Genomic DNA, 20,332 nt, shown 5'->3' with positions numbered 1-20,332 from the left:
AAGCAGGAGTAGCATATGTGTCAGGACCCCAAGCAAAAACAAATACATGAGACAAGCCTGAATGGGCCTTGCTGGAACACACAGTGGATGCCTGCAAATGCCACAAAGCACCACACTGTCACATGAATGCACAATAGACATAAAAAAGGGGAAAAAATGATTTGCAGGAAAAAAAATAATAATAATAATTTGCAGAAAAACATTTTTTAACAAAAAAATATTAGCAAGAAAAAATCATGTTTACAAAAATATTTGCAGGAAAACAAATTTAAAATGATTTGCAGGTTCATTTTTGTTAACATTATTTGCAGAAAATAAATAAATACATAAATAAATAAAAGTGCAGGAAAAAATATATCTAAAATGGCCATATATGACCCAGGGTTTGGGGGGTCACCCAGGAGGGGGGAGGTACAGGGTGCACCTCAACACCCACATGTGTAGATGTTGAGATTTAAAAAAAAAACTCATTGGGCTCAGCGCCTGCACTGCCCGACCTATGTGGGAGATAGGTTGGATGGAAATCAGAAGGTGGATGCGGCTCAGTTGCCTCACCACGCCTATCTGGGCCTTGTCCCTCAGCGGCAGCAAGCATGCAGGTCTGGTAAGCCAGGTCCTGCATGGCAATGACACGTAGGTCAGCATGCATTACCTCACGGTCACACGTGCTTCCTCCTGCAAGGACTCACGTGTAAGACGGAGTTCTGCCTGCATGGCCTCACATGACAAACGGTGTGACTCCCGGCTTTCATGGAGTTTAGCTGAGATGGTTCTTTCAAGCTGCACCATCCTGTCTTCTGCCCGCCTACTCTCGTTCATCCAGAGAGCACCCAGAGTAGATTGGAGGGATTGGTGTTCGATCCTCAGGGCCTCACAGTGTGCCTCTGCTTGAGCATCAAGTGCTTGACGCAGAACCACCATTTCAGCCCGGCGTGCCCTGTCAGATGCCACCATGCCCAGCCTGAGTGAGTGGCACGTGGACCATGTAGCCCGCTGCTGGAGCTCCACTTGCCTTTCAGAGTGGAGGATGGAACGGGCCACACTTCCCATACTTTGAGCCATCATCTCAACTCCTCCCCCTGTTGCTGTGCTATGGCCTACATGGCATGCTCCCACTCAGTTGACCCCGGTGGCACACGGCCACCGCGTTGCCGGACACCACACCTGCAAGGCCCAAGAGCCAGGGTCCTTGCTGGGTTGGTGCTGCCCGTGGCTGCAGAACTGCATCCCTCCATGAGCCTGATGCCCCAGGAACATGGCCAACTAGTGTGGAATGTGACCCTGCACCCATAACCACCACAGGCGGACATTCCAACCCCGCCTGGCCCCCTACTGCAGATGTCGCAGAGAGAAGATCATCCAACACAGGATCACTTACCGGCGACGACACGTCATGATGCAGATCCGGCTCAACATAGTTGTCAGAGGATACATCAGAGCCTGACTCAGAGTCAGCTATGGACACGATGGCCTGGAGCACCAGTGGGTTCTCGTGGGCTGCCACCCCACGACCACCACTGGTGCCTGGTTGTTGATGTGAACTGACCACCGTGTCTGGGATGACATCTTCATCCTCTGCCTCCAGTGCGTCATTACCTGCAACATAAACAAAAGAACCATGAACACGCATGCCAGGAGCACATACCACACACATAGAGATCACAACATTGACAGCCAACACATGAAACAGCCATGTCACAGGCAACTGAAACCTCAACATGCATCCAGTGGCATTGCAATGCAAGGGTATCCCAAAATGAGAAAAGGATGTGTGCAAAATGTGAAGGCAACACATGTATTGCATGTTGCACATCACCTGCATCACACACCTTTAGCAGGCACATATCCAAAGCAGAAAGGAGAGATGGCAACAAAGAGATGGCACGTAGCATAAGCATGGGGGAACACACAAATAGCCACAGCTGGCAATCAAACCAAACACACCATGACACATGTAACATGCATGTTCACGTGCAGCACTCAACTACCATCGACTATGCAGAGTACATGTGGCACAGGAGGCACATATGCTAGTGCGTTTCTATATAGTGAAAGGAGGGACATGGGTACATACATGGCAGGTCACTATCGCACTGCAGCATTGTGTTGGCATGTTGAAGGGCTGAACTTCGCACAGGAGTGGGTGTGTACGGTGCAGTGCATGTGTAGCCCCTCAACTTCCAACATCAACACGAACGTAGTGATGTCAATCTCCAAGCATGACGGCAGTGTAAGAGCAATTGAAGCCATCATGTTCAAATGGCATGCACTATGTAGCATGCATACCGTGAAACGCCCACCCTCTGGGGAATAGCAGGGAGGCACTGCATGGCAATGAAAGGTTAACCACAGAACTGTGCATTGGCAGACAGTGTTGGCATGCGTCTATTGCATCTCGTCAGTCAAATGTCACTACAGCCGATGAGAAGTGGACATGATGCAGGACAGATGAGGAACCATCAGTAGTACACCCATGCATGCAGAAGACACAACACCAATTGAACATAGGCAGGGGGCCTGTAATAGGGGGAGCCATGTGCATGACACAGATGTGGACACCCTGAAACCGTGCGTGATGACCCACAGTGAGCATGAATTGGCTGTCCAAATAACATGACACTTGGATTATCCTGGAGACGTACTACAAAGAGCAAGTGGTCAAGGGGCCTCATTACACGGACGGCGGTAAGGGTTAACGGTCACCGTTAATGGCAACGGTGACCGTTAACCCTTACCGCCGTACTACGAGGTCCCTTTGCTTTTTGCAGGCGTTAAAAACCAACCCGCTAAGGGACCTCAGAGCTAATTACGGCACCCTATGGGGCAGAAATGGGAATGGGGAAGGGCAATGGCGGAAGGGGGATTTACCGCCCCTCCAACCTTGGAATGGGGCGGTAAATCCCCTTTCCGCCAAGGCGGTGCCGGTATTTTACCGGCATGAGCCATGGCGCTAACAGCGCCATGGCTCACCGCCTTCCGTGTAATGAGGCCCACGGACACCTAGGGGCATAAATGGAATGCACATGGAGCATGATTGTGCACGGGGAGCGACTGCAATCATCACAGTCAGAGTGAGACACACTGCACCAAGAACAAAGGATGTATATGACATGATATGACATCTCATCAAGATTGCCATCGCACACAAGTGGCTCAGAGTGCAACCAAGCAAAGGGAGGGGAACAAGGGAGAAAAGAAAATTTAAACAGCGATCTTACTGGGCACATGACATTGAGAACACACAAGTGCATGGAGAAGGGAAAAAGGGGTAAAGTCCCTGGAAGGGGGAGAAGTGGAAAGTGCCGAACAAAGGAGACTAAACAATGAAAATTAAGCCTTACGATAGAATAGGTATTGAAAAGGTGGTAGGGCAGCCAGCAAGTGGCAAGTGCAAGATAATTGGATAGTGCAAATCTGATAAGTGCAGCAGTAGAGTGGGGGACTGTATGGGTACACGTACAGGACCCATTGCAATGGGAGGCCTGGAGGCAGTGCGGCAGGGTGAGCAGGTACCTGGGCCCGAAGGACAGAGGGTGTCCAGGTGCACAGTGCCAAGAGAGAAAACAGTTCCGCTGGGGAGAAGAGGCGCTAATGCAGGAGCAAATAGGAAGGTCTTGAGGTGCTTCCGGAAGCAGAGATGTTTATCCTCAAGTTTCAACATGACAGGTAGGCTGTTCCAAAGGGAGGTCCCAGCCGTAGAGACATATCTGCCCCCAGCTTTTTTCTTCGATAAACGACTGACCTGGAAGGAATGTGAGGTAGAGGAGCAAATGACTCGAGAGGGGAGATATTGGCAGAGGGATAGTTGAAGGTATCTTGGACCCACGCCCCAGGAATCCTTGTGCACAATGCAGAGGGTCCAAATTTTAATCCTTGCATCCACTGGTAGCCAATGAAGGGATTTCAGAGCTGTAGAGAATGGATCCCAGGGCTTGAGGCCAAGGACAAGTCTCGCAGTCCTGTACTGGATTAGTAGTAGAGGGCAGAGAGTGGAGGCAGGTAGAATTTTGAAAGAGGCTGTCACAGTACTCCAACCTTGACACAACCAGAGCTTGAGAGACAGTGAGCTTGTAGGTGAATGAGAGGAAAGGCACAGTACCCCTAAGGAGTCTAAGCAATAACTTAATATATCTCAAGAGACGTTAGAAATGTGTGCAGAGAAGGAATGTGTTGAGTCAAAGGTGACCCCGAGGTTGTTAGCCTTGCATGTGGGGGTAGGAGGAGGTCCAAGGGAGGCCAGCCAGAGAGTGAGGGGAAAGGATGGGGAAGGTGTACCGATGAGGAGGATGCCATTCTTGCTGGCATTTAGACAGAGATGGTTGGCAGTACACCAATTTCAAATGGGAATGAGGCAATCAGAAATGAGGGGGGGAGAAGAGGTGGCCGAGGGCAGCCTGCAAATGAGTTGAGTGTCATCAGCATAGCACAGGAAGTTGCAGCAGAAAATGAAAAGGCAGTAGGCGAGAGCAGCCAGGTGCTGTTTGGAAAGCCAGGCCGAGAGGTAAGACCCCTGGTGAACACCACAGGTGAAGAGGGACATTCATGAAAGTAAGGACCCAAGTTGTAGCTGGGAGGGTCACTCACGCCAAACACACATGTCATTGAGTAACACGCATCAATACTCACCGGACGATGCATCATAACCCATCCTCTCTCCCACTCCACGGATTTGTTCTTCCTGGATGAACTCTGCAGCGATCTCCTCATGCTGAGTGCGTACATCCTCCTCTGGTGCTGGCCCACCACCAGTCACCTGAGACATGGAATAATTGGAGGCACGCTTTTGTTTTGCACAACGTCGGAGGTCATTCCAACACTTGTAGCAGTCCTGAGCCATGAGCACCTGGAATCCCATGGCTGTCACACCATCCGCAATATGCTGCCAGTGGACCCAACGCTGGGGAGGCGTTGTATGGCACTGTGGGCCCACAAGCATATTGCGTTCGTGTGCCGACACGTAGTCCACAAGGAAGTCCAGTTCCTGCTTGCCGAAAGGCTTCATCCTTGATGTGCCAGAGGCCGGAGCCGTGTCTGGGGTCCCAGCCTCTTACACAGGAGCACGCTTCCTCCTTTTGGGCAGTGGTACTGAACCTGACTGGACAATGTGGCCCTGATCAGTGGGGGCAGTGGCCCTGGTGGACTGGATCAAGGGAGTGGGTGTTCGAATGAGGACGGAAGGTCTGGCTTGGGTCTGACATACTGCTGGGGTGGTGTTGGCTGCATCTGCACATGCAGTTACCACCACCCGGCTGCTTGGGGCAGCAGATATCATAACTGCCCCAAATACGTGTGCTCCGGTCACAGCTACACTGGACACATGTGGCATGCACCTCCTGACAAGATGGAAATCGTCCTGGTAGTCCTCATCATGCAACGCAACATGCGCTGCCCGACCCCGAGCCCGGTGGTGGTCCCTACAGCTGCACCTGCAGCTACCACCACCGGTGGGCCCGTGACAGCAGATGAAAGTTGCTGTTGGGTCATATGGCCACTAGGTTGTGATGCAACAGCTGCATCTCCAGGAGCCACAGGGAGTGGTGGCATGTCTGCACCAGCACGTGGCTGGGTATCCTGCCCCAGTGGGGCACCCCTGCCTCTTCCCCCTCTTTAGCCACCCTGGCCACCCTGGACTCCCTGTCCCCCTTGGTCTCCACGCCCACATGCCCGACCACGCACACACCTGGGGGGCCAGCTAGCTTCACCACCCTTAGCCTTTTTTGGCCTCCCAACCATGGCACAGATGGTAAATACCCGATGTGGGTGCACCCAACAATTGTCCTGGGCAATTGGGTTGAAGGGGGCAGGGTACTGGATGGAATAGGTATCCCTGTGTTCCTGCAAGGCTGACTGTGACCCCTGGGGGAAAATGACAGGTCACGTAATGCTCAGGCACCCCCCAAAAAAATAAAACAAATAAATTTAAACAAAAAATAAAAGAAATTGCATAAAAATAAAGCAAAAAATCAAAAGAACAACGTGCACACGACCCTGGTAGCCCACGTGTGTGGATTTAACCTCCGGCAGTATGGTCTGGCACCCAGGGACACAAAAAACACATACGCGTGGAACACGCAGGCTACTATGACCTCAAAAACGGTACACGATGCACAGGGGGAACCACAGTGGGATACATAGTTTGCGCGACTCGCCACCTGCCTTGCGTGGAAAAGAAAAAGAAAAACACACGTGCTTATGCGCGTAGGCAACACCCTGCCAATAGAAGAGGTACGAACTTCAAACACTGTGAAGTGATGCGTGTAAATCCAGAAGAGTAAACAGATGCGTCGGTCTACACGAACAGCACGTACAGTGGACTGCTTCCCTGCTGGACCTTTAACCCGTGCTGAAGGCAACGCCTGTGCATGTAACATCACTGGCGTGCTTACGCGCTAAGGCCCTTTCCTCGAATTACACGCATTCACACGCTGACGTGCTGTTTTTGCATGTGCGGATTCACTGTGCACCCATACAAGGGAAATGCCCACGCGCATCACGTCACTTATACGCTTACGCGCTAAGGCCCTTTCCTCGAATTACACGCTGACGTGCTGTTTTTTTATGTGCCAATTCACTCTGCATCAAGCTGGCCACGTGACAACACACGGAAGACCACGCTCCTGCCCAGAAGGCTATTTTCCTGCCCCCCAGAGCCTCAGGGAGCCTCCTACAAGCCATCTGCTGCTGCCTGCCTGCTGCCAACAGTGCCCTGCCATTTGGTGCCTGCACATCAGCCATCTGCAGGGGTCCAGTTGCTGTGACCACCCCTGCTGGAACAGAAGACTCCCGACTGGTGTTCCATCGCTCCACAGCCCAGCCCCAGGACCCAGTTGCCCACCCACACATGCCTCGGGGGTTGCCATGTCCAACGCAACACCATACGGCACCAGTGACAACCCCCCAGCAGAGAGGCAGAGGGCTGTCAGCTTCAGTGAAAAGGAAGTTGGCATCCTGGTGGAGCAAGTCCTGGGGCATTAAGATGCCCCCTTCAAACCATAGCGCACCGACAAGGAAGCACGGAAGAGGATCTGGAAGGACATAGTGGGCGCCATCAACGCGGAGGGGGTGCCACCCTGTGACATCAAACACGTCCAGAAGCGCTGGGAGGACTACAAGTCCAGGACCCTCAAGAAGGCCTGGCGCCTCTTGGATGCAGCAGATGCCGTGTTCACCTTACCACCCAGAAGATGAGGGTCCTGGAGCGCATTCTCCCAGTGCTTCACCACCAGATCCTCTGGATGCAGGCCCATCTGGAGTCGAGCGGTAAGTGCACATGCATTCCCGTTAAAAACAGTGCATGTTGCAGTGTGGCGGTAGTTAGCTACTTGGCTGTATGTGTGACATGGGTCATGTATGGATGTGTGTGTGCAGGGACATGATGGTGCTGCATGTGAGTCCAGTCAGGCATGACCCACATGGATGGTGTATGTGTTACAATGCATCATGCAGAGCAGTATGCGGAATACACACATGTTTGCATGCCTGTGTCTGTACTTGGACATGTTTGTGGTATGAGAGATGGGTGCTGCTGTCATGGACATGCCTGGTGTACATGTCCGTGTGTCTGAGTAGAGTGTGAGGGATTGGTAAACGCCATGGATGCATGACACATGTCCGTGATGATGTGTTGATTCACTGATACAGCCTATTCATCCTTGTATCCACTGTGTCTGGGGGTATATGGGGCCAGATGCATGACCCTCTGGTGATGTGTGTGCATGTGATCAGCATGTCCCATGATGCATGTGAGTTTCAGACCACCATTGGATGTTTCTACGGTGCCTTGGACATGGATGCAAATGTTTGTTGCATGTGCCATGCCTGTTTCTGCATGTGTGTTGCCTGCACTGACCCATGTGTTGTGGAGGGACATGATGGAAGTGACGTTTGACAGTGCCACTCATGTGCTATTGCTTTGTGTCTAGGGGACTATTGTACTGTACCCTGATGCTTGTGTTCAATGTCTCCCTTTACACAGCGGCGAGTGAAGAAGAGGGTGGAGACATCACTGTGGAGGAAAGCGGCAGGGATGCCTCCACCGGCCGGCGACGCAAGGCCCAGTCACCCTCCCAGGTAATTCTATCGGGAGCGAGGGGACTGGTGCCGCGTCTGCCACTACGGCTGCAGTGGAAGGGGCGGGTGGGGGGGCTGCCAACGGCGGAAGACATTGCAAAGCCATCCAGGTTGGTGGTGTGTACGGAGGAGGAGGAGGCCGCTTCAGAGCCGCACATGGGGCCTGGTGGGGGTGGTACCACTGGTGCAAGTGGTGCAGTCCAGGGGCAGGGGCAGGAGGCAGCACATGTCACCGCGGAGGGGCCTGTACATGTCACTGTCCCTGACACTGTGACTGCATCACCATGCACCAGCAGGGATGCCCTGTCCCAGGCCCGTCCGCAGGTAGGGGGGAGGTCACTTCATCTGGCACTCCTCTACCTGCAGACGTGGGGACCTGTGACAGGATTGAGTCTGTCCTGATTGGTGTTGCGTTGCGCACACGTGATATTTGCGATGACGTGCGTGCTGCCTGTGGGGACCACGCACATCATCATGAAGAGATGTGTGCCAACGTGGCCCAGTGGGGAGGGCTCATGGTCTGGGGTTTCCTCCATGTGTCGTTCTGTCTTGCGGCCCTCTCCTCCTCTGTGCATGCTATACACCAGTCGTTCTCCATGCCGTCTACCAGCCCAGACGCCACCAGGGAGTCAGAGCTCCAGCACAGATGGTCACCCCAGCAACTAGACCCCTGGCAATGGACGATGTGCAGGCACATACAAACAGGGCACCCGCACGATGGCCTGGGTGTTGCCATCTACCCGGAGGCAGTTGTGGTGGCGGCAGCAGGCAGCAGAAAGGCGGCGGCAGGCTCGGCGTAGGAGGCATGTGGCCTTGGGGTCCTTTACATCATTGGGGCAGGCATCGGCCAGCGGGCATGAGGACCCAGCATTGGGAGTGTCTTCCGTATGGCAGCGGTTGGGCCAGCGAACAGGTGCAGAGCGGCGGTGGGCGGAGAGGGCACGGTTCACAATGGTCAGGGTGGAGAACTCCATGCACTGGGCTTTGAGGCGGGCTGAGTGCCTCAAGGCAACTCGCAGGGAGTTGGAGGAGTCCTTGGCTGCATCCCAGCGAGACCTCGAGGCCAGTGAACGGGCCCACCTCCGGAACATCGACATGGAGTTCAATGATGCCCTGTCTCGGGAAATCAATAAGTGAGCGGTCGGACTAGCCCTCCACCTTTGAATATAGCTATTTAGGTTTAGGTTTCATTTGGTTTTTCTTATGATTTGGAGTCCACGGACTTTGCTCCACTTTTTGTATATAGCTGTATTTTAGATAGGGTTTTTGGTAGGTTTCATTTGGTTTTGGGATAATGGACCCTTCAGACTTACGTTTTCAATTTTCCGGACACGTACATACTTTCTTTTTTTAATATTCACATGGATAAATGTTTTTTTATGCTTTTCATCTTCAGATTTCTTTCTATGGACTTTGGGGATGGACCACTTATTTTTTTCATGTTTTGGATTTTTTTTTCCTTGGATTACACTTTCTTTTTCATATGGAAATCATTAGTTCTTCATTTGCATGTGTGGTTTTCATTTTGTAACTTGTTTTTATTTTTAATACATTTCATTATTCTTCATTATTGGTGTGGTCTACTATGATTTATTTTGTGCATGTCTTCATGAGCATTGGCTTGGTCATGTGTTGCCACTGTGTGGCTCTGTAGGACATTTGTTGATGGGCATGCTGGTTATTTTCAGATTATCATGGTATGGGTAATTTACTAGGGAGTGGGTGCAGTGGATCATTGGGTGTTTGCACTGGGGGTGAGGGGGTGGGATTTGGGTTGGCATTAGTGCCGTGGGTCTGTATAGTTATGACGTGGTGTTTGGGGGGGCATGAGTCGGGGCCTGCTGGCAGGTTGCCGTCAATGGGGGAGGGGTCGATGGACATGAGTCGGGGCCTGCTGGCTGATTGCCATCAATGGGGTGGGGTGGACATGAGTCGGGGCCTGCTGGCAGGTGCCCATCAATGGGGGTGGGGTGGGGGGACATACGTCAGGGGGATTCCCAAGTACATGGTGCCATGTCCCTTGCCTGCAGGGCATGGGGAGGGTGGATAGGCTGCCTGCGGGGCATGGTCAGGGTGGATGGCTGCCTGCAGGGCATGGGGAGGGTGGATGGGCTGCCTGCGGTGCATGGGGAGGGTGGATGGGCTGCCTGTGGGGTACGGGGAGGGTGGATGGGCTGCCTGCGGGGCCTGGTCAGGGTGGATGGGCTGCCTGCGGGGCATGGGGAGGCTGGATGGGCTGCCTGCGGGACATGGTCAAGGTGGATGGGCTGCCTGCAGGGCGTGGGGAGGGTGGATGGGCTGCCTGCGGGGCATGGGGAGGGGTGTAGGGTGAAGCCCTGTAGCGTGGTCTGGCTGCAGGGGTGCATGTGGCTTCTCCCCACGCGACTGCATGAATCTGGGGGTACGGGAGTGAGAATTACACACGATTGGGCTGGTGCTAGCGGGGTACGTGTATTCCAGGGGTGCGCAGGGAGTTTTACACGCGATTTCGCTGGCACGAGTGGGGTACACGTAATCCGAGGAGTGTGTGGGGAATTTTACACGCGATTCCACTGGCACGAGCGGGGTACGCATATTCCAAGGGGAGCGCAGGGAGTTTTACATGCGATTTCACTAGCGCGAGCGGGGTACGCGTATTCCGAGGGGTGTGCAGGGAGTTTTACACATGATTTCGCTTGCACGAGCGGGGTACGCGTATTCTGAGGGATGCGCTGAGACTTTTACACGCAATTTTGCTGGAACGTGAGGGCTGAGCGGCGTTTTAGCACGTTTTTGTGGTTGGGGGCTGTATGCTGGTCCACAGGCCTTTGCACCATGTAGGGGATTTGTGCGATGTTTTTGGTGCACGGGGCGGGATTGGGGGCGTAACTGGTGCTGCTGCAGGGTCGCTGCGCCACTCTGCGCCACAGCTGGCTTTGGATGTAAGTATCCATGAATACACTGTGCGTGAAAATGGGTTTTGGCGCACGCTCCAGCTCTGCGCCAGCCGCGTGCGCTACTTCTGCGCTAAATTCTATAAATTACCCCCAGACATTTTTGGAGGGGTCTCTAACATTAAAGTCAATGTGCACAAATCAGAGATGTTGAACCTCTCCTTGCGGGATGATGCCTTGGGGGAGGTGTGGGGGAGCACTCAATTTCAATGGCCAAAGGGGGATATGAAATGCTTAGGGGCTCATATAACTGTGTCTCTGGCTTCAATGTTTGAGACAAACTTTCCCCGACTAATCCGCACTCTAAAGACGGACTTGGAGAACTGGAATCCCCTACATATCTCATGGATGGGGCAGATGACCACGGTTAAGATGGTCCCCCTCCCTCGGTTCTTCTACTTCTTCCAGGCCCTACCAGTTGCCCTTCCCTGGAATTTCTTCTGCAGCGTGAATAAGCTAATCTCTGCATTTATCTGGAAGAACAAAAAAACGAGGGTGGCGTTGAATGTCCTCATGTTCCTGAAATCCAAAGGGGGCTAGCACGTCCGGAATTTCATTCATTACTACCAAGCGACCCAACTGAGGGTTGTAACGCAGTGGTTCCCTGGGGAAGGCATGAAGCAATGGGCACGTATGGATCGGGCAGTCGTTGGGGCACCACTAGCCGAAGTGTTGTGGCTGGCCAAATCAGATAGACCTGCTAGTATGTTCGCCATACAGATCACGGAACTAGTGGGGAAAGTGTGGGACAATCTAGCGGCTTGAGGGGAGATCACGACTATTCCAGGCCTGTTCACAGCATTATTTTGTAATGCACAGTTCACCCTGATACTGGAAGGGAGGGCCTTGAAGTGGTGGGGGAGGTGGGCTGTCTGTCACTTAGAGATCAGATGGAAGGACAAGGGGTTAAAACCTTTGAACAATGCAAACAGCAGTTTGGGCTGTGAGAAAGGGATATATTTCAATACTATCAGCTGCGCCACTAGTCAATGTATCCAACTAACAAAAAGGTAGCTAATAGACAACTCACCACATTTGAGACATTTATCACAACCCAAACTGGGGAGACACACTTAGTCTCTGCGCTCTACAAACTCATATCCAATAACACATGGGTAGGACCCAACCCTTATATGGGGAAATGGGAGGGAACGGTGGGTCGGCAAATTGCCCTGTAAGATTGGGAGCTGTTGTGGGGCAACAATCCCAGACTAACCCAATCAACACAACTGACGAAAGCATGGTATAAAATGCTTCTCCAAAGGCACTTTAACCCATCTAAATTGCAGACGATGTATCCAGAGGCACCATCAACCAGTTGGAGGGAATGCGGTGGACGGGGGGATTGGAGCCATATCTAGTGAACCTGTCCAGCACTACAACCGTCCTGGGAGCAAGTACTAACCGCAATCAAGGAAATGCACAATAACATACTATATTCAAGGGGAGTACCCACATTTTCAGGAAGACAAAGGGCTTGGTATTAATGTATTGCTAGCATGACTATCCCTACCAGATGTGCCTGCACCATCTGAGACTTTTGGACATTGTGTAAAAACCCTAAGGAGGAAGGAGGTATCATGGGGCGAGGGGTGCACCGAATGAGTGCAGGGGGTGGAGGGACTGGGAAAGGGAGGGCTGGGGAGGGTTTTATGGGGCTGGGGGTGGTAGGAGAGGGGGATTGTGTTGTGATATGTTTGTTAATGCCAATAAATGTAATGTTAAAAATAAATTGGCAAAGTCAACAGTTTGGGCTTTTGTGTTGGCATAGGATAGGCTTTTCCAGGTGCTGGTACAGTGGTATTACCTGGTCATAATAAGGCAACAGCTGGAAAATGGTGTGAGTATCTGGGCATATGATGCCTGTTTTTTTTTCCAAAGCTTGTTTTTAACAGGATTTCAATGCAAGGAGAAGAGGAGGGAACACATATATTGGCTATAGATTAAGTGGGTGGAGGCACATTTGCGTAAGATGTTTCTTTTTTTACACCAGGAGCTGGTATACACCTGCAATTAACTTCCTACCTTTCAGAGGACTGATTAGAATTAACATTGGAAGCACCATTAACGGCTTTTCCAGGTGCTGGCACAGTGGTATTACCTGGTCATAATAAGGCAACAGCTGTTAAATGGTGTGAGTATCCGAGCATATGATGCCACTCCCCATAAAAGAGCCAAACCTGTTTTTTTAGGATCAAAGGATCCCAGGTAGGTGTCTCTTGGCTAGGGAGGGTGGGTAGTAGGTAGGGATGGCCACAGGAAATGGGTGGTAAATGGGTGGGTAAAAAGCATTGCTAGGCTATGTGTCCTTCCTAACCCCCCATCTGTACTCCTATGCCGACAGTTTAGTCTCTAAAGCACCACATAATAGTCAAAACTAAAAACGTACCCGGAAGAAGTGAACTTTCAGCATTCTTACAACTGAAAGCCGACCTTTTGACATGGAACCATTGCTGCCTGCGGCTCATGTGACATGGGGGTAATCCCTGTTGCCATCTGTCTATGTATGTGCTCATATGCCATTGGCTGTCTGCCTACTGCTCATGTGCCATGGGGCTGCTCCCTGCTGACATGAGTGTATGTAGGTGATCATATGCCATTCTGCTGCTGCCTGCTCCTCACGTGCCATGATCAGGCAAGAAACCACAGCAAAATCCTGGGATTCGTAACCTTATTTCTCACCATCGAGACTTGAGGTGCATGCATGGTCAGTCACCAGTGTGAACTGTCAGCCCAGGAGATAATATGACAGGGGCTCAATAGCTCACTTAACAGCCAAGCCCACCTTCTCAATGGTGGCATAAGACTGTTTGTGCAGCAACAGTTTCTGACTGATGAATAGGGCAGCTCGCTCTAACGCATCCTTCTTCTGGAACAATACTGCACCCACACCAACTCCAGGTGCATCAGTAAGCAGATAACAGGGTGCAGAATAGTCAGGGCAGTAGAACGCCATGCTCACCCAGGGCCTTCTTCAAATCATGGAGCACCTGTTCGCCTTTCTTCTTGTTCCCTGCAATTTTCGGGGCCTTGGTTGTTTTCAACAGATCAGTCAGAGGCGCTGCAATAGTCAAAAAGTGGGGAATTAATCTTCTATAGTATGCCACGAATCCCAGAAAGGCTCTTATTTGTTGGGAGTTGCCTGGAAAGGGTAGTTTGTTGATTGCCTCGAGTTTATCTTGCTGAGGGCGAATCGTTCTCTGCCTCACATAATACCCCAGATATTTATTTAGTGTGTGAGGAAGCTACTGAGGTTTTCTTTGGATTGATGTTGAGACTGGCCTGTTGTAGTGTCCTCCATTTTTTTGACTGACCTTATAGGAAATATGTTGAGTACCAGAAAGAGAACCACATTTTCCGCATTTTCTTTTTTTGTTTTTGTAATAGTGGCTGTTCTCTATAAACGTGCTCGAAGTAGGTGTACATTATCACTTTTAAAGCATGCTGTATTATTTTAAAAAGATGTATTAATGTATTTATGTGTTGCATTATAGTTTACATTAAATCTTATAAATTATACTTTTCCATGTTTAATTCCATTTGCAAAATGTGAGTAATTGATTTCACACAGATTTACTAGCGCTGTACACCCAGCAAAATAACACTCTAAAATATGCAATCTATAATAAACAGTTTATATACCTACGCTTATATATCTAAACATATTTACTAAGAAGGGTACGCCATAAGATCACCACAGAAATCACAAGCGAAATTTGCTTCCCTACAATCAATCTTTCCCCAAAAATTGTAATTCTTTAAAATATCCAAATTATGCACAATTCGCCCAACGCCCAAAAGGCATAATTCATTTAACTTTTGGCATTCGATGTATATGTGTCGTAATGTTTCATCACTGTACAGGTCATTGCTTATGCGACAAATTCTTGCATATCGAGGCTCATTTTATTTTACAACATGAAGAGTGTGTTTAGTTAAAGTGTGCAGAATTCTCGAAAGAGGTTGAAGAATTGGTTTATCGGCATGTTGAATTGTAGTATGCAGCTTTTTTGAAGCGTACAGAATCATTTTACTGTACACAGGATTCTTTTTAAAATGTGCAGTATCCGGAAATGAGGGAATAGTGCTGCAGGGTCCAAGTCAGAGCTGCTATGCTGAGATACAAGGTCGTTTGTGGGGGGGTTTCTTTCAACGGATGAACGTCGCCACCCACTGGCCACGTGCGGTAATCGCCTTGCGCTGCTCATCTTTTGAAACAGGAATGCAGGGGGATACGTGGGGAGTGCAGACTACTATACAGAAAATATGCTTTTGTGCACTTTACCAGTAGATGCATCACCCACATTTTTTGACTCCCCATATTGTGAGAATTGTAAGATATAAGCTATAAGCTTCGATGGGGCAAAATAGGCCCGTGGGTGTTTAACAGCTTTGGGAGATGTCTGCCTTGGGATCCCAAGCTCACGCTTAAAGTGCCAGTGCCTTTAGATTGTGACATTGTTCTGAGCGTGTACTTGTTATCATTTAGCTGCAACCCCAAGGGAATGTGTATACCCTCTCTGCTAATGATGTGATTCTGGGGTGAAATCTCTGATAAAAGGGGGCGGGGCTGTATGATATGAAGCTTTCACATGCTTCAGATCATCTGGCTTAAGTGTGAACATCTCTCAAAGGTAGGAGCTAGTGCTGCAGAGGTGAAAAATGGGGCAATGTTTAGAAAGGTGCCTGGCAGGTAGCAAACACCATCAAGCATGAGAGTGATTTAGAGCCTATCGCTGCAGCATGCGTGCGTTCCGGGTGCTTTGATTGGCCATTGGGTCAATCGCCTTCCTTAAAAATGGTGCAGAATTGAGTGAAAGCAGGCAGGTTCCCTCTTACTCAGCCTTCCTTTCCAGGATGCTTGGTGGAAGGCTCAGGGATCCTCCTTTCAGGTTTGTTACACTCCTTCAGTGACCCCTTCTACGCAAACCTGGTTTTGATGGTGGATCTCCTCCTTTTTTCCTTCTCCTACATATTCCCCAGGCGCAATCCTTCTTCCACATTCCAGCCTCTTAGGCCTGATGTTGTGCTACATTGTCATCCCTGGAATGTCTGCACCCCCCCCCCCTTGGGACTCCTACTTCTTTCAGGCCTCCCTTTTCAGAACAGTCCAAAGCCATAGCAAGCACAGGGTAGTCATATTGCTCCAAGGCACTGGGACACATATTCCCAGAACAGTTACAAATCATTGTTATCATGTGTGTTATTATTACTATCTATATGTATATAAAACCCTTAGGTATGTTCCTGTACTCAGCTGATCCAATCATCAGTGTCAGGTTGCCCTCTGCTGTCCAAATAGCAAAGTGCACCCCTGTGTGCCCTTCGACTTCAACAACAGGTATCATTTTAACAAACAGAATGAGCACGGGTCTACGTGGTCTCCTTCACCTTCCACTATCGCAACCATTCGGAATAATTTTAAGTTACGTATTTCCACCCCTGCTTTTCTTCACACAGAGCACAGCAGTTCCAGTGTCAATGAACAGTTAATTACTGGCTCAGTGTTGAATTCTATAAAGAGCGAAACACTGTATGTCATATGTCTCCCCATAAGCTAAAACTAAAAGTAGGTGCTGTAACTGTGCTACTACACAATCTTATGCCATCACAGGGACTACAAAACGGAACAAGGTTGACTATTACACATCTACAAAGACACATCATATAGGCCTGTGTAATCGATGGAACTTAGATGGGAGTAGTTTCTTACCTGTAACTCCATTTCTCCAGCGTTGGTATCTTTCATGGATTCACTTGCTTAGAATATTCCCCGTCGTCAGACCGGGAACCCTCGGTCTTTTTAAAATAGTGTTTTCCCTTGGAAAACTTTGACACTTTAGTGTCGAATCGACGTCCTTTTAGGGCACTTACGCACCGCCAAATAGGATGTAGGGTATAAACAGACCCGTCCCTGCGGCTTCTCCTCAGATTTTAACCTCCAAAGTAGAGGCGCCCATTAGGTTTGCATGTAGGGGAGGCCAGCGGGCGCATGTGAATCCATGAAAGATACCAACGCTGGAGAAATGGAGTTACAGGTAAGAATTTACTCCCTTCTCCAGCATTGGATCTTTCATGGATTCACATGCTTAGAATAGATTACATAGCAGTATTCATCATACATGGTGGAGTGTGATGCAAACCAATACATTAGCAGCGCAACACATATGACCAGCAATAAACATTAGTCATGGTAGCATTGAACTAAGTACCCCACGCTGTGGGGGCTTACCTTATTAAAAGAGGCGTTGCAAGACTGCACGTCCCATCTGTACGTCTTCACCATGTTGCTGTTCTAGGCAATAATGCTGAGTAAATGTATGCAGCACCGACCAGGAGGCCGCCTGACAGATGTCCTTCAGCGGAATCCCCGACCATAATGCCACTGACAACGCGGTGGATCTCGTCGAGTGTGCCTTCAGGTGCCGTTCCAAAGGCTTTCCTGCCTTAGAATGACAGAAGGAAATAGCCGATGAGACCCAGCACGACAGTCCTTGTTTGGAAAATGCTCTTCCCTTTACTGAGGGTCCACAAGCTACAAACAATTGTCTTGAACGCCTGAATTCCTGAGTACGACTCAGATAAAATGTCAATGCTCTTTTAACGTCCAGTGTATGCAGCGCCTTTTCTGCAGATGAGGAAGCCGAAGCGAAGAATGATGGTAGCACAACAGAAGAGTGTTTATGGAACGTAGTTGGCACCTTTGGAATAAAGTGAGGGTTAGTATCTAGCACCACCTTGTCTTTGAAGAAACGTAAGTACGGAGGATCAATCACTAGGGCTTGCAACTCCGATATTCTTCTTGCTGAACTAATGGCCACTAAAAACGCCATTTTCCACGAAAAAATGTCAGGGGAGTCGACGACATAGATTCAAACAGGGCTTTCATCAGACACGACAGCACCAGATTGAGACTCCAACCAGGAGGGAACTTCTTAGCCGGAAGAAAGGTCCAGAACAAACCTCTCAGAAAATGTTTAACGAGACGATCACTGAACAGCGGGGTAGCGTGCCTCTTCCGAGTGAATCTATAAATGGCCACCAGGTGAAACTTTATGGAGGAGAACGCCAAACCTCTCTTTGCCAAGTGTAGTAAATAAGACAGAATTTGCTCCGATTAAATGCTTAAAGGGTCTATTCCAAGTTGATCCTTACACCACACACAGAACCTTTTCCATTTGCATGCATAGGAGACGTTCGTGGACGGAGCTCTAGCCGAATCTAAAATGCAGAGACAGTCCCTAGCAATGTTTAGCAATCCAAACTCGGAGAAGTCAGGAGCCAAGCCGTCAGGCTGAGAGAGCCCGGGTCGTGATGCCAAACTGCCCCCTTGTCTTGAAACAGAAGGTCTGGCGTCACTTGAAACCGCACTGGTTCTGCTACGGATAGATAGAGCAGGTCTGAGAACCACGGCTGCCTGGCCCAGTAAGGGGCCACCAGAATCACACGGCATGGGTATCTCTGAATCCACTGGAGGGTCTGCCGAATGAGTGGAAATGGAGGGAACACATACGCGAGCCTGCCCGTCCAAGGGAAGGAGAACGCATCCCTCAGCAAATTTGGCTCAGGCCATCTGCTATCAAACTGCTTGCACTTTCGGTTCTCTCGGGTGGCGAAGAGATCTAGCGAAGGACGACCCCATTTTCTGAAAATGCTCGACACCTGCTGATCCTTCAGCTGCCACTCGTGGAGTTGGTTCATGTCTCTGCTGAGAGAGTCCGCTGTACATTCATCACCCCTGCTAGATGAAATACCACAGTATTGATGTCTTGTTTGAGGGCCCAATGACATAGTTCCTGAGCCTCTCTCGAGAGCGTTCTGGAATGAGTGCCCGCCTGCTTCCTGAGGTAAAACATTGTGGTTGTATTGTTCATCAACACCCTCACAACAGAGCCTCGTATGCGCGGCAAAAATGATTTTAGAGCCCAATGAACCGCTTTCAGTTCCAGTACATTGATGCGAAGACTCGATTCGACTGGAGACCACCATCCTTGAATTTGGAAGGACCCCAGATGAGCTCCCTACCCTGTTTGAGAGGCATCTGTCACAATTGTAGCTTGAAATTCCGGCTCCAGTAACAGCATTCCTCGCGTCAGATTGTCCGAGAGTTGCCACCACCGAAGTGCTTCCTGTAAGTTGCTGTTGATCACCACCTTGTCGGACCATAATCCGCGACTTTGAGCCCACCGGTCTGACAGAAATTCTTGCACTGGCCTCATGAAGAGACGACAGTCCTTCACCAGCGGAATACATGACGCCATGACTCCCAGCAGCGACATATAGCTTCTGACCGAAACTTTAGTTCTAACTCTCCACTCTGCTGCTTTCTGCTTGAGTTTTTGAATCCTCTTGACAGAAGGCTTCACCAGACCTGATTGAGTCTGGAATTCTGCACCCAAAAACACCAAGCTCCTGGAGGGAGACAGAAAAGACTTTTCAAAGTTGACCGCAAAGCCCAACCGTTGCAACAGCTGCATGGTAACGTTGAGACTTGCCTGCGTCACCGTCGGAGACGAGCCTCATATCACCAGTCATCCAGGTAAGGAGAGACGTGATGACCTTCTTGTCAGAGCCACGCCGCCACCGGCGCTAAACATTTTGTAAACATCCTAGGAGATGATTTTAGACCGAACGGGAGCACTCAGAATTGGTAATGATTCTCACCCACCACAAACCGTAGGAATTTTCTGTGTCGTCGGAGCATAGGTATGTGGAAATATGCGTCTTGCAAATCCAACGACGCCAGAAAAACTCCCGGCTGTACCGACCGGATGACTTCCCGAAGTGTAAGCATCTTGAACTTCAGGCGTTGCAGAGTCTTGTTCAGGGCCGGAAGTTCCAGAATGGGTCGCCACATGCTGTTGGGTTTTTTGACCACGAAGTAACAGGAGTAAACGCCCTGACCTCTCTCGGCCCCCAGAACCAATTCTATAGCCCCTTTCTGCAGCATAAGTACAACCTCCTGCTGTAAGATGTGAAGATGAGGTTGCGCAGAATACTCGGGGGGAATGGGAAGTGGAGGGTCCTTGAATTCTAGAGAGTAGCCCAGCCTCACCATGTCCAACACCCAACGGTCCGATGTAATTTTCTCCCATTCGTCGACATGTAGGGCCACTCTGCCTCCCAGGACATCTTGATGAGTGTCATTGCTGTGATTTCGTTTGCTTACTCTAGGTGGAAGAAGGCTGTCCTCCTCTCCTTTGAAAGTTTGGAAATCACAGCTTCTCCATGTAGCTTGAACTGCTCGCCTGTATCCTTGTGAGGAGTATGCAGACAAATTATAGTTCCTGTCTCTGGATGCGGCAAATTGAGTGTTCTCCAAAGCTCCA

This window comes from Ambystoma mexicanum, chromosome 1p, assembly GCF_040938575.1.
Source record: "Ambystoma mexicanum isolate Mex_15411 chromosome 1p, UKY_AmexF1_1, whole genome shotgun sequence".
Classification (NCBI taxonomy): domain Eukaryota; kingdom Metazoa; phylum Chordata; class Amphibia; order Caudata; family Ambystomatidae; genus Ambystoma; species Ambystoma mexicanum.
Note: the sequence above shows the minus strand (reverse complement) of the source record.